The 16,033-nt window shown below is 41.0% G+C and overlaps 1 protein-coding gene across 2 annotated transcripts in view; it reads left to right on the top strand.

The window, feature by feature from the left end:
* SUGCT (succinyl-CoA:glutarate-CoA transferase) overlaps positions 1 to 16,033 on the top strand; it is a 679,336-nt gene that overhangs the window by 475,709 nt on the left and 187,594 nt on the right. The gene's annotated exons all lie outside the window — the stretch shown is intronic.

Genomic DNA, 16,033 nt, shown 5'->3' with positions numbered 1-16,033 from the left:
TTTCCCCTAAATATCAAAATGTACAATCTGACAGTATATGCCAGTACCATGCAAGGAGAGTAATTTTCTTCCTTTTCCAGGCATCCCTACTGAGGCCCATAAAATAGAAACATCTGTCCTTCTGGAAATACTGGGAAGGGAGGAAACTTTCAGCCTTCCTTCCAGCCCCCTCCCAAAGGAGAGGGGGACTCATTTGATTGCCTGATTGGGGGAGAGTCACTGACTTCGTGTGGCTCAGCCCCCCTGGGTTTTCTTGCTGTCAGCCCAGTCTGCTTACAGGCGAGGCTTGTTCTTTGCCCCTTGTGGCAACCGGATGGGGTAGGCTGTGACCCTGCATTGGGGAAAACCTGCAGTTTGGGATGGGTGTGGGGAAAGCCTGCAGTTTGGGATGGGTGCCTGACTGTGACCTCAGGTACTAGCCACGGCTTCTGACGCAGCTTTACTGGTAATAAAGCTGACAGACCGATCCTGGTGTGACTCCTGTATCCGATTCTCTGAAACTGTAGGAGTGATGGGAGATGGAGGAAATTTCCTTGGAGAAAGTCCAACAAACTAAGTCCTATTTGTTAGCCATTAATTCTAGATTTCCCCGGTAGAGAGCCCATCTCCCCACTGCCCCACCAATCTCTTGACCTGTAGAGCAGTGGCTTCCATGTCTAGATTAAGAACCTGTCCTGCTGTGCTCCTCTTGCCTCCTTACTTACTGCCTCTTTTGTTCTGGGCTGTGCCTACACCTGGTGCACAATAATTGCACATTGGATTAATAAGCGAATCTCATTACTGATTGCACTCTTCTGTCCTGGTGCCTTGCTTTTCTTCACATTGCCTGCAGTACAATTTAATTCACAGCCTGGTGAACTATCATAGGTGGATCTGGTCTTTACCAGAAAGCAGGGAGTTCAGTCTTGGTTGACAAGAGCAACTGGCTCAAGCACAGTGTTCTGTGCTCAGACACGCGGAACCCTTTCATCTCAGGGTCCCTTTCTCTGTTCCGTCACGAGCAGATGTGCCTGCCAGTTGCAAGCTGTCGGGGAACTGTGCCGCCTGGCATGAAGTTTGCAGGTCCAGGAGGAAGCCCCTGCCGTTCGTTCCTTTGTCTCTTTACTTCCCTCTGGGGCAGACTCCGTAGGCGCTTGCCCTCACCGCGACTTGCCCTTCTCACACTGGTTCGTGGTGTCCACCAGGGTCCCTTTGTAGGTCCATCTTCATCTCTGCACCTGGGTCCAGGGGGAAGGGAGATCCTACGCCTTTCCTCAGCTGCACTGCTGCTGGGCTGCTGTCTCAGCTTGTCTCCACTGCTCGTGGCATGATACATTTCAAAATGCTTCTCCTGCCCATCTCCTCTTCCTGCCTCCTTCCAGTGTTCCATTCCCACGGGCATGTGAAATTTACTCCCGCTGAGAGAGCCAGTGGGTGCAGGGCTTTTTTTTTTTTTTAACACCTTTATTGGAGTATAATTGCTTTACAATGGTGTGTTAGCTTCTGCTGTATAACGAAGTGAATCAGCTATACATATTCATATATCTCCATATCCCCTTCCTCTTGCGTCTCCCTCCCACCCTCCCTATCCCACCCCTCTAGGTGGTCAGAAAGCACCAAGCTCATCTCCCTGTGCTATGCGGCTGCTTCCCACTAGCTATCTATTTTACATTTGGTACTGTATATGTGTCCATGCCACTCTCTCACTTCATCCCAGCTTACCCTTGCCCCTCCCTGTGTCCTCAAGTCCATTCTCTACATCTGCATCTCTATTCCTGTCTTGCCCCTAGGTTCTTCAGAACCTTTTTTTTTTAGATTCCATATATATGTGTTAGCATATGGTATTTGTTTTTCTCTTTCTGACTTACTTTACTCTGTATGACAGTCTCTGGGTCCACCCACCTCACTACAAATAACTCAATTTCATTTCATTTTATGGCTGAGTAATATTCCATCGTATATATGTGCCACATCTTCTTTATCCATTCATTGGTCAGTGGACACTTAGGTTGCTTCCATGTCCTGGCTATTGTGAACAGAGCTGCAGTGAACATTGTGGTACATGACTCTTTTTGAATTATGGTTTTCTCGGGGTATATGCCCAATAGTGGGATTGCTGGGTTGTATGGTACAGTTTTTTAAGGAACCTCCATACTGTTCTCCATAGTGGCTGTGTCAATTTATATTCCCACCAACAGCACAAGAGGGTTCCCTTTTCTCCACACCCTCTCCAGCATTTATTGTTGGTAGATACAGTAATCCAGACAGTATGGTACTGGCACAAAAACAGAAATATAGATCAATGGAACAGAATAGAAAGCCCAGAGATAAACCCACGCACATATGGTCACCTTATCTTTGATAAAGGAGGCAAGGATATACAATGGAGAAAAGACAGCCTCTTCAATAAGTGGTGCTGGGAACACTGGACAGCTACATGTAAAAGAATGAAATTAGAACACTCCCTAACACCATACACAAAAATAAACTCAAAATAGATTAAAGACCTAAATGTAAGGCCAGACACTATCAAACTCTTAGAGGAAAACATAGGTAGAACACTCTATGACATAAATCACAGCAAGATCCTTTTTGACCCACCTCCTAGAGAAATGGAAATAAAAACAAAAATAAACAAATGGGACCTAATGGAACTTAAAAGCTTTTGCACAGCAAAGGAAACCATGAACAAGACGAAAAGACAACCCTCAGAATGGGAGAAAATATTTGCAAACGGAGCAACCAACAAAGGATTAACCTCCAAAATTTACAAGCAGCTCATGCAGCTCAGTATCAAAAAAACAAACAACCCAATCCAGAAATGGGCAGAAGACCTAAATAGAGATTTCTCCAAAGAAGATATACAGATTGCCAACAAACACATGAAAGGATGCTCAGCATCACTAATCATTAGAGAAATGCAAATCAAAACTACAATGAGGTATCACCTCACACCAGTCAGAATGACACAGGGCTTTTTAATGCATTGGAACCGATGTGAGTCAACGTTGTTCTGGCAGCAGTTGCTGTCACATGCTATGTCCTGCTCCTTTCCGTCTAAGTCACCAAGTCAGCACATACTTTAGTGTAGAGGGACACTGAGGCTCCCACACAGGCTGTGTCTCAACTCTGTGCCTTCCCTCCTATGGGCTCTGCCCAAAATGCCCTTCCCACCCTCAGGGAGCTGGTCAGCAAGACAGGGAGTTGTTGATCTAGAGGGCGAGGGAGAGGATGGTCCTAAAGGAACTCCAGGGCCTGGTGCTGTTGACCGTGGCTCTCTTCTCTCTCCTGGTTGCTGTGTGGTGTGGGAGGGCCAGCTGTGCACAGAGGGCCAGGGACTATGTGGGCAAGAAAAGAAATACTCTCAGGACTACGTTTCTCGTATACTCCTCCATTCACACCGCATGAGCGTACATCTGTTCCGTGGAGCACAAAGGAGACCATCCATCCCAAGATTTTTCCCACCCTCACGTCCCTCAAACACTGTGATTTATCTCCTGCCAAGAGGCACTGCCTTTCCACCGCCTCGTTTAAAATGCAAGCCCCTGATAAAGCGCAGGCATGTGGTGCGGTCCAGGCTGGATCCAGATCAGAGGAGGCAGATCTGGGGTCTGGAATCCTAGCAGGGCGTCTCTAGGTCAGTTCAGTCTGCATGAGGGGAAACCCAGCGGGATCCAAGGGTGGACCTCAGTTGGCTGCAGGGCCTCCACCTCAGTGAGGAGGAGTGGGTGGGAGGTCAGTCCCCCAGGCCACCAAGCTGGCATTCAGGCCAAGGCTCTGGTCGAGGTGGGAACTGTCGCCCAAGGTCTGGGCAGTTCTGACACGGACCAGCTTTCACGTTTTCATCTTGAGCTCAGACCCCACCTTTCAGTTCTAGATGTGTATGTCTAACTGCCTCCTTCATTTCCCTTTGGATACTAGGTTTCCAGGTATTTCAAATATCACATTTGGAAAACTCAGCTGTCATCCCTGTTTTCAACTCCATCACCACCAGCCCCCCAAGAAGATTTTCTCCAAGTCTGTCCTCCTCTCAGTCAATGGCCCTACCATCCAGCCATTTTGCTCAAGCAAGAATCCAGCAGTGACCATTGGTTCCTTCCTTTTCCCAATATACAAAGGAGTAGCAAGCTCTGTCATTTGTTGCCCAGCCTAAAGCTCAAATGCATCCATTTCTTTGCCATCACACTAGTTGAAGGCTTAATTACACTTCATACGGAAGTGTCTCTTTATTGGTCTCCCATTTCCACTCCTTTCTATTTTCTCTCTATATTCCGGAAAGCAGTCAATCTTATAAAAATATAATTTGAATAACCGTTTAACTGTTGTTCCTTTGCTTAAAACCTATCAGTGTCTTCTTCTTACTGTCAAAACAGAATCAAAATGTATTTCTTACTGTGCCCCACGAGACCAAACTCTGCGAGATCTGACCTCTGTTTATCCAACCCATACCCATATCTTTCCTCCTTCCCCTGCACCGCTACGCTGGTTTCATTTCTATTATTTGAACTCGTCTGTTGCTTTCCCATTCAGGACCATGATCCAACATTCCCTAACCTCTCCCGGCCCCAACACCTTGCCTAGCTTGTTCCTGTCATCATTGAGGTTTTTATTTCATTGTCACCTCCTTCAAGAGGCCCTCCCTCTTCCCCAGTCTAACTGGGTCACCTCTTTCTGTTTTTTTCCCCTTTCTTTGCACCCTATTATTTCCTTCGTGCTGCTCATCACCATGCATAATTCTGTATTCATTTAGCGCTTTAATTCACTTAGCTCCAGGAGGGCAGGTGCTATTTTGTTCAGTATCTAGTACAGATCCTTGTATTCCGTGAATGTTTGTTACATGATTGAATTATTTACCCCGGTGTGGGTCAGGGCGAGGAAGGTGGTGGTGCTGACTCAGAAACTGAGCACCTCTGCGCTGCTAGTACAGTGGGCACATGGGGCACATGCCGGACTGCCCTGCTCTTGCAGGAGAGCTCTGAGCACCCCGCTCAGCGGGCCGGGCGGGGCTGAGGTCCAGGCCTTCAGCGCCCGCACTTTGACGGGGCAAGGCAGGAACAGACGGGAACTGGTAATATCAGGGCCTTCAAGCACCTTCTGTGGCCCGTTTCACTGGGGGCTGGACAGGTAACTGAAAGTCTATAACATTAAATCATTGTAAGATCAAGGCACTTGAAGGATATCAAATAATACTGGGAAATGCATCCGACTTAACCTGTGTGTTTGCTAGGGGAGGGGCAGGGGGAACTGTACAATCGCTTTAGGACCTCTATGTCTTGTGTGTCATTAAAGTCATCATACTGCATTTTAGGGAAATACACTCAATTAGGATATACATGTGGACTATTTAGAAGATTCAGTGTTACTACCACCACTTCTATTCCTACTAACACTATCAGATATACCTTATGAAATTGCTGGCCAAATTGTAGCTAGAAAGCCACTGACCTGTCATTTTTGTTGAATATGTTAGGAAAAACTTTGCTAAAATAATGTTCTGATGTCCTAAATAACGTCCTATTCTATTTCCAGCTTAGAGGTTAGGACTCTGAGATGCAGAGAGGTTAGGTTATTTGCCCACGTTCATACTGCCAGGAAGTACCATATTCTGACTGTAAACCCAGGTTATTTGCTGTGTGATCTGAACATTGCTTGTAAATTTACAACCACTCCACATCCCATCCAGTCCTGGAGGTTCATTAAATTCCTTCAAAAAACACGCAAGCATATCCACAACCATCTGAAGATGGTTATGAAAAATATACTTTACTTTTCCTGCTAAAAAGAAAAACAGATTATGAAAGTCTAAAAAAATTATTCTAACTGTAAGAAAATATTGAAAGTAGAGCAAATTATGAAGATGATAAAAAAATTACCTCTCATCCTACCAACCAGTGTTGACCACTATTAATATTTTAGAGTATTTCCTCTAAGGTATTTTTCTGTGTATACATGTGCACAGATGATTTGAAGTTATTATATCTCTTTACCTACTTAACTATCTATTTGTATTTTAATATACTTTATATCATATCACTTACATTTTCTCACATATTAGTTATTATTCCATTATCTGATTTTTAGTAGGTTTTTTTTTAACTTTTAATTTTATATTGGAGTATAGTTGATTAACAATCTTGTTTTAGTTTCAGATGTTCAGCAAAGTGATTCGGTTATACATATACATGTATCTATTCTTTTGCAACTTCTTTTCCCATTTAGGTTGTTACATAATATTGAGCAGAGTTCCCTGTGCTGTACAGTAGGTCCTTGTTGGTTATCCATTTTAAATATAGCAGTGTGTACAACGTGTCAATCCCAAACTCCCTAACTATCCCTCCTCCCCCACCCTTACCCCCTGGTAACCATAAATTCCTTCTCTAAGTCTGTGAGTCTGTTTATGTTTTGTAACTAAGACAACCCCCAGAATGGGAGAAAATATTTGCATATTTAGTAGGTTTTAGATATTTGATTATATGAATATATGCTAATTTGACTATCTCCTTATTGTCACATATTCTGATTGTTTCTGATTACTTTTAGGTGTGCTTTTGTAAATAGCACATAGCTGCTCTGGGTTGAACTGTCCCCTAAAAGATATGTTGAATTCCTAACCCTTGGTACCTGTGAATGTGACCTCCTTTGGAAATAAGATTTTTAGACATACTAGAGTTAAGATGAAGTCATACTGGATTAAGGTTGGCCCTAAATCTAATGATTAGTGTCCTTATAAGGAGAGAGAGATTTAGAAACAGAGTCACACGCACAGAGGAAAGATGGCCACCTGGAGATGGGGGCAGGGATCAGGGAGCTGCAACTACAAGACGGGGAGGCCAAGGAGTGCAGGCAACCACCAGAAACTAGAGAGACGCAAGGGTGGACTCTTTCTAGACAGTGCTCACCCTGTGCTGGCCTCCAGAACTGTGACGGAAGGCACTTCTGTTGTTGTAAGGCACCCAGTTTGTGGCAATTTACTTCAGCAGCCCTAGGAAATGAATACAGTAGTAATATTTTGTTTTTTGACTGAATTTGAAAAAACATTTTCCTTAAAAAAGTTGGAGGGCTTAATCTAATTTTCATTTGTTAATTAATATATTTAGTCTAATGTCTTTGATTTATTTGATGTTTTTATATGCTTCCTGTCCTACATTTTTTTTTGGGGGGGGTCTTTTTATTTGCTTATATCTTCTCCAGTGTTTTGAAATATCTATATTCTATTACCTTTACATTTTTCCAAAACATTCTTGACCTACATTTTTCAAATTGTCAGAATTCAGATTGAAACAACAGTATTTGAGTTGCCTATACTTGAGATTAGGAGTTGAGCAAATTTACTTTTTCCCTTTTCCATTGTTAGCCCTTAAAATATAGTAATAATACCTCACATTTACTGAGTAAGTAACATGCTCTAGTGCTATACATGTAATAGCATATCTCTGCTTTACAGGTGAGGAGACTGAAGCATTGAGAGATTATGGAATTTTCCCAAGGTTACTAGGTATCCTTCCTGGAGGATAGGATAGGAGTGATTCCATCACTCAAACAAGAGTCTTCTACTCCTGGAGCTATGTTCTCTACCACTGTACTATCAGGCCTTCCAAATAAATTCTGAGGTTTTAGACCTAATTAGATTTAGACCTAGATTAGACCTAGATTATGATGTTCTACGTTAATTATATCTTCTATTTTAAGATTTTATTGTACATTTTATTTTAGTATCAAAGATAGGTTGATTGATGTATTAATTGATGGATTAGTCTGTGTAGCCCATGGTCAGAGACTTGATGGGCTTGTATTAAGTGCTTGCTTAGATCAGAGGTGACTCCTGTCTCAAGAGCAAGACTCATTTTCTGTTACTTAAAACTAGGCCATATGGTAGAAATTTCAGAACACGAAGTGACCCAGAGACCAGTCAAAGATTTACTTTCTATCTCCTTATTCTTTACTCAGTATCAACTTGTTATATATTGGTTATCTACTGCTGCATAACAAATTACCCAGCACTTTGTGGTTTAACACGTTATTGACCAGGGGACTTTGCAGAAACTAACGCCTGTGGCGATAATACGTCTCCGGTCAAAAATGTGTTAAAACAACAATCATTTCTTATTTCAGTTCTTGTGTCAGGAATCTGGGCATGGTTTAATTGGTGCCTCTAGCTCAAGGACTTTCACAAGACTGCAGTTGACATGCTAGTCAGGGCTGCATTCTCATCTGAAGGCTACTGGGGGGCTGAGTTTTGTTGTCAGGGTTGATTTCCTCATAAATTGTTGGATTGAGGGTCTGAATTTCTCATAGGCTCTTGGCTGGTGGCCTGTCTCAGTTCCTTGCCAGTGGTCCTCTCAACTGCGCAGGTTACAACATCGCAGCAGGAGTCCTCAGGGAGGGAGAAAATGAGAGATCCCAAGACAGAAGCCAAGTCTTTTGTAACTTAATCTTGGAGGTATCATTCTGCTACCTCTGTCACATTTAATGCATTGGAAAGGCATAACTAAATTCAATCTATGTTCAAGAAGAGGCAATTCCACAAAAGCACATATACCAGGAGATGGGGACCATCAGAGGCCATCTTAGAGGTTTCCTACCACATCTTGGTTTTAGCTCTCTGCTCATAGATAATGTTTTAAAATTATACTTCTGAGGAAGTTTGAATCACCTGAGATCTTTTACAGGAAGCTGAGGGTTTAGACTGCTGTTGGGCATATGCTTCTGGGGGAAATGTTCTGCTTCCTCTTATAACCTGTTTCTGGCAGAAATGGTTAGCAGGGATGACGTGGACATGTTTTAACCAAATATTAGCAATAAATAAGATGTTCCTCCAGTGTCATTTGGTATTTAACATCGCAAAGGATATTGCTAAGAGTGATCAGAATTTGTTGCTTTGTATTCCTGAACTTGGAGTTTTTGTCACCTAATTTTTCCTTTAAAAATGTTATCAGGATGTGCCTAGGCGTGCAATTTTTCATCTGTTTTCCTGTGAACTATAAACTGTCACCCATTGCAATCTGGTTACACAGGTCTTTCTTCATCTCAAGGAAACCTTATCCTCTTATATCTGATTATTGCTGCTTTTCTTTCATTTCATCCTTTTTTTCAGAAACACCTTTCAGCCTCAACTTGGCTTTATAATTTTGATCATCTGTAGCTCTCATTTCCTCCTTTCTGCTTGGTGTTTTCCTTTGTACTAAGAAAACTTCAATGCCCACCACCACATAATTTATTTGAGTTTTTTTGTGTCATTGCTTCTGCCCTACCCTCAGTGCAAATTTAAATATTATTTTAATTTTAGTATGTGATTTTAGTGTCCTTGCAGTATTTTTTCATTTTGTTGTTACCCTTTTAAATATGTCCTTTTATCTTTTTATTTTAGCCTGTTGTTTCCTTAAGATTATTTGTTCCTATTCATAGTTGTCTTCTTGTCTTTCATTGAGGAAATCAAACATTTTCTTGAAATTTCTTCTCAGCCTAGAAATCAATGTTATGAAGTGTTTTGTTCTTTCCTATCTCGTGGGTACTATTTTTTTCCTCCCTTTTTCTGAAAATTATTTTCTCCATATTGGTTTTCCTCTCACTTATTTTCAAACAAGGGTCATGACTCAGTATTTTTCAGTGAACAAGACAACTAGACTTTCCTTTATATACCCTGAGACCAAATTGATTTCTTAGTTGTGCACGTGGAGGGCAGGTTTATGTATTTGTCTCCCATTTCATAACAGGCTTAACTTATAATGAACCTCTGTCCCATTGAAGGAACAACTGCTTCTTCCCTGCCTTCTTTTTCTGGTGAAACACTATAACATTTGTGATCCCAGAGTTGTGTCTATACCTGTGTTCCGAAATTTACTATTCTACCTCTAGACCTTCTCCCCCTATGTTTACTACCATGGCTTTCTGGTTTTCAGTCTCTGGCTGAAATAGAATATTGGGGAGATATTAGGGAGATAGGCATATCTCACTCTAGCTCGACTATCTTCTAATTTTTGCCCGTTTTCTTAGATTTGGACATTGTCTCTTGATACTGGTTTTAGGTGTATTTTTACTTTTGCTGTGTTTTCATGGAAATAAGTTAGGGGAATTGCACTAGTGGCTGCTACCAAACATTGTTTTGAAAGAAAAATCTGTATTGATATAATACTACTAGCCTCTTCAATGTGTTTGCTACAGTGCTGCCTAAAGCTCTTAATAAAAGGCATAGATCATGTCATCCCCTTCTTAAAGCCCCTGAATGTTCTCTCTATCCAGACTCCTTGTCACGGAATATTTGATCTTCTTCAAAATCTCATATCTGCCCGAGCCTCCAGCCTCATTCCTCACGCTGTACTACAACCCTCTTTGCTTTGACTGGTGTTTTCCCCTCTGCTTATTATGTCCTTTCATTCAAGTTTGTCTTGAAATTGCTTGTTCAAGACTCAGCTCCAGCTTCGTTTCCATGAAGAGGAGACATGATAATTCCATCTTTGTGCGTGAGTTGGTTTCGGCACCTCTATCTCCTCATTACTTTTACTTGATCATGGCTGGACAGAGGAGGTTTCTAGTTTACCTCTGTAATCCCAGAAACTGGTATAGCACCCGGTACATATTAAATGCATTAAAAAATTGTTGCTGATTCAAAGAGATCTCAGATATGTAAATAAATTTCCTCTCGCTCCCAGTAAAATAAAAAGAGTGATAAATATGGGGGGCTAGTTCCTCTCTTTAGTTCCTCTTATCTCTTAAGGATTTACTATCCAATTCTTGAGGTTTTGTTGTTGTTGTTGAATAAAATTGAAACCTCTTATCCTGTTTAAAAAAAAAACATAAACTGCATTGTGACTTTATTGTCCATTACCTCCTCTTTCTTTTTTTTTTTTTAATAAATTTTTATTGGAGTATAGTTGCTTAACAATGTTGTGTTAGTTTCTACTGTACAGGAAAGTGAATCAGCTATACGTATACCTATATCCCCTCTTTTTTGGATTTCCTTCCCATTTAGGTCACCACAGAGCACTGAGTAGAGTTCCCTGTGCTATATAGTAGGTCCTGATTAGTTTATCTATTTTATACATAGTATCAATAGTGTATACATGTCAATCCCAATCTCCAATTCATCCTACCCCCCCTTCCCCCCACTTGGTGTCCATACATTTGTTCTCTACATCTCCTCTTTGTAACCGTTGGATACATCAACCTTCCTGTTGGGCTTAATGGCTTAAGATGGTAGCTGACTCATGAATGGGCAGTCCCTGAGCCTATTTAAAAGGCTGAATTCAATCACTTCTCTCCTTTCCCCTCACCTTCAGCTCCTATTCCACTCCTTTCCAGGATTGTTTATGGTTTCAACAACCAGGATAATCTGGGAGTCGCTTGATCAGTTGCATGTATTCCTAATGTTGGCCCAGCTAGGCTATAAATCTCGGGGGAAACACTTTACCACTTTGGGTGTCTCACTTTTAACCTCTGAAAAGCAGGTTGACCTGGTTCACTCGGTTGTTTCACATGAAATCTGACTATTAAGTGGCAGAAAATTAGTGTTGCTTTTCCCTTCCCAAATGCTATAATTAGCTTCTGTGGAAATGATTTAGTTGTCACTAACAGTATTATGGACTCCTGTGTGACACAGTAGCAAGTACACATCAGCTGTTAAGAAACAAAGATCTTGCTTTCCTACTGGAGACATATGGTTATAACCACCACCACCACAATTACAAGTACCAAAAGGATATTTTGCACCCACAGAAAAAATTCAAGAGAATTAGTTTAAGCAGTATATCCCTGACTTTTCCTTGAAGTATCACAGTCTCTTAAACACTGAAGAACACTGATTTGATGTTTTAAAATTTGATGCTAAGATACCAGTCACTTCAGCAACACGGAGATGGATAGAGTACATTAGGGAGTGAGAAGTAGTCTTTTGCTGTTGTCACTTATGAGAATGAGAAGTATAAGAAGAGCTCAGGCAAAGAAGAAAAAAATTCATTTCTAATTGCATTGCAACCCACAAGCCTGCACGTCCTATAACGAGAAAGCTCCCTGTTAGCTGCCAAAATCTGCCATCCAATCTGTCTGGTAGTTGATTTCGTTATTACATTTTGATGTGCCCTTGACAAGCTTTAGCACACAAAAACTCAACACCTCCTCCGGAGCCCCTTTGGTACCAGAAAGATCATGGAGGGATGACAAAGGCCTGGGCTTGGCTCTTTATTATTCACATAGCTGGAATGTTTATAAACAGAACAGAGTGTAAGGAGAGCAAATGCTCAACCACATCAAGCGGCTCCCTTCTCTCGCATGTCATTTAAGTTATCGACTCTATCTCGTCCGTCCTGCACTCTGTGCATCATACACACAAAGACCGAGTCTAAGTGCCTCAGAACTGTCCTTAGGGGTTTAAAAACGTGGGCAAACATCTCTCTTTTCTTTTGATAATTCGGATGCATTGTTCCACCACTTTTGGTCGGTAGCATCTGGTGTTTTTGAAATCATCTTTACTTGTCACCCTGATCTCCTTGGTCCCAGCAACAGCACCGGGCCACTCTCAGTCCCCGAACTCATCCTCATTGCTCCTGCACCTGGACTCAAGTGGGGAAAATAGAAGGGATTCAAGATTACTATTAATTTCATGAAATGTATTATCAACCTCAGAAAAACTTAAGGGAAAGGCAATAAAAACGACCCATGTCACGATGCCTTCACAAATACGATTATATCCTTGACCTTTCTCTCTTTTCCATTCACTGGTGTTAGTGTGATATAAATGTTCTGGCTGAGTTTCATTTGAAAGGTCATAACCTGCTCCTCGGGAGTAAAACGTTGCTTTTCAGCATCTTTCTTAGCTACACTAAACTTCTTCATTGCAAGGCAGCATTCTGTCCTCCACGCTGGGCAAAGTATTCGTCTGCCAACTTGTCCCCTGGTAACCCTGAATGTTCTAAAGAGATGGATTACAAAGGCAGTTCCAAGATGTATTGTAACCCCAGGGCCCTGTGATTGCCTTGATTTTGGTGAATCAAAAATTGTAATATGCCACTATGGACAATTTTTGGTGGGTTGGGGTTAGGCGGCGGAGAAAGCATAAAGGTACAATTTGCTACAGTCATAAAAATACATGTCAGGAGATACATTCCATGAAATGCCTTTCACTACAGTGATAAACTTTTCTGAGATATCCAAAGGCAAATACTTTGAAATCTATGTGTGTGTTTCATTTCTTGTATTCTTTTGTGCTATGCTACTAAAATTTTAAGTCACAGGGAACATGTAACCTCCTGTCTCATTGTATTTGCCAAAAATGTATCGCTTTTAGAAAAATAAGTTAATAAAGGACAGAGGAAAGAGAGAAAGGGAGAGTCAAGAGAGTTAACTTTTGTGGAATACTTTTTATAGCCACGTAGTCCCATAATCATTAGGTGTTTCACATATGCTTTATGATTTAATGTAATAACCAGAACAGAGATCTCTTCAAGATAGGAATTATTCCCATTTCCCAGATAAGGAAAAGATAAAGATAGATTAAGTAACATTCCCAAAGTCACACAGCTAATAAAATTAAAATCTAGGTCAGTCTGATGCCAAAACCATGCTTCTGCTCACAGCATCTTTTCATTTTTAAAAGAGACAAGATGTCTGAACACCTAGATTTGACCCTAATACACAAAAACTCCCAGACAAATTGTGCACCTCAAAGGGCCATTTGAAAATTTGCCTTTGTTGATCAACAGCTGATAGAAACCTCTTATGGATAGAGCACTCATGATTCTCGTTGAAATGATAAACTATTCACTAGCTCGAGGAGACCTGTTTGCATTTGAGATGAGCTGGAATTCCTAGGTTACTCTTTCCTGTTTTAAAAATATAATTAAACCAACTGTCCTAAGAAAACTCTTCCTTCTGTTCCACGTATAACCAGTTCCAGATGTGAAACTGCTTCCCTACGATAACTGGTTAGTGTTTTACTTTCACTGGTTTGACTTTTCTTAAAACCTACTCCTTTCTCAAACTCATTTAGATGCTCGTTTCCAGCCTGAAATCAAATTGGGACCCTCAAGTGAGGAATGTCTGCAAACTGAAAATTCCAATTTAATTCACACACTGCCCTCAAAACATTAGAACGTGCAGGTAAGGAAAGGAATGATGATCTCCCAGGGACCAAAGATGCAACCCTACTCTGGTGTGTTCCTGCGGCTTAGCCCCTCTTCCAGGCGAGACCCTCAACTGGGGCTTTCTTGGCTTGGAGTCATTTTGCTGCAGTTAACATTTAGTTCACACATCATTAGGCGAAGCCCCGGTTACAAAGATACACTGCTCTTGTCATTGCAGAAGTATGCTGCATGCACCTGCAGGTTGAAGTTTTTGTTGAGGGAATAGACTAAAATGAATGAAAAGATTGAAACCATTTACTTCTTTGTGACTCTACCTGCTGTGGTATATTTTTGTTGGATGGGATAACCAGAGGTGTGTTTATGGCTTTAGGGAAAGGATGCATTAGGGGTTACATGGTCTTAAGGCTATTTTTTTCTTTAAAGCTATAAATCAATTTTCCATGAAAATAGTTATATGTATATGTATAACTGTTATAGACTTTTGTGTGTGTGTATGTGTGTGTGTGTGTGTATGTATCATGCTTTTTCTCCCCTTTGCTGAGTCAGGAAGGGACCATTTCCTTTGTTGTTGTCAGCCCAGGAATAATTTGGTCATGGTAGTACTATGTCAGTACTGTATCTGTGCTATATTTGACATTGACAACAAGGTCAGAATAAAAACTATCCTACCATTTATGTAAATGTCCAGTTATCAAATTCTGCTTTAAGTGTCTCTCAGGACTACATATTCTATATCAAGTGTTCAATTAGGCCCTAGTACATTTTAATTAGTAATCTCATGAAGTAGATTTTCATAATCCCCATTTTCCAGAGGAAGGAACTAAGGTCAAAGAGGATAGGTGACTTGTAAAGCTCTTGTAGCGCTTAAGTGATAGAGCTGGGATGAGATCCTCGGTCTATTGACAACAAACCCAGTGACCTACTGCACAACAACACCACTATTCAGAACTCTGAAGCCCCAAATGGCAGTCAAACACATTGTCCCTCTATTAGTATGTATCAAGTCTTCAGTTAACGCATACATTTCCATCTATTGACTTCTACATATTCCTTCTATATGGTATTTCTGTATTAACCTCTGAATAGTTACAAGTCAGAATGACTATATGATGTATCACCTCTATATTGAGGAATCTCAACTCACTGAGATGGAAACAGAAAATGGTCTTGATTTTTACCAGCTGTTATGTTGGACCCCTCTCCTACTTTCCCATCTCTTAACATCATATTGGAATGACTCCAGACATTTCCAGTTTTTTAAATATTAGTCTAACGCCATACTCAATTTAAAGCCTTGTCTTTCTCCTGTCACAGGCTAGACTTCTCCTTTAGAGTGGAAGGGTGTGATTTACCTGGCTCTGATTTACCTTCTTCCCACCCTCTTCTAGACTTAGATCCTTATCTGTTGGGGTCAGGCAGGAGGAATAGCAGAGGCAGATATCTTATATTTTTTTAAGCTTCATTGGGGTATAATTGACAAATAAATTTGTAATATATTTAAAGTGTACAACATGACGATTTGAGATAGATATATATATATATATATATCTATATATATAGATATATATATAGATATATAGATATATATATATGCACATTGTGAAAGGATTCCCACCGTTGAATTAATTCACACATCCATCACCTCACATATTTACTTTTTTCTCGCTTGGCTTTGGGTGTGGGGCATACCTGTCTCTCCTTCTCCCTAGATATGCTGTGCTCCTCATAAAACCAGCATTCACCTCCCGCCTTTTCTTAGTCCTCTCCTTACATGAGCTAGGGAGGGGGTATGGGGTCATGGTTGGTGCGTGGTAGGGACACTGCATCTTAGTAAATTTTTGAAGAGGACTCTGGGTCCAATTATGAGACACATGATAGATACATATTGGTCAAAGTAACAATAGCTGCTGTAGTAAATAAACCCTGAAATTTTAGGGGCTTATTCAACATAAGTTTATATTGTTCTCACATAAAGTCTC

The sequence above is a fragment of the Eschrichtius robustus genome, chromosome 8 (assembly GCF_028021215.1).
Source record: "Eschrichtius robustus isolate mEscRob2 chromosome 8, mEscRob2.pri, whole genome shotgun sequence".
NCBI lineage: Eukaryota > Metazoa > Chordata > Mammalia > Artiodactyla > Eschrichtiidae > Eschrichtius > Eschrichtius robustus.
The sequence above is the reverse complement of the archived record's forward strand: the minus strand, read 5'-3'. Positions and strand labels throughout refer to the sequence as shown.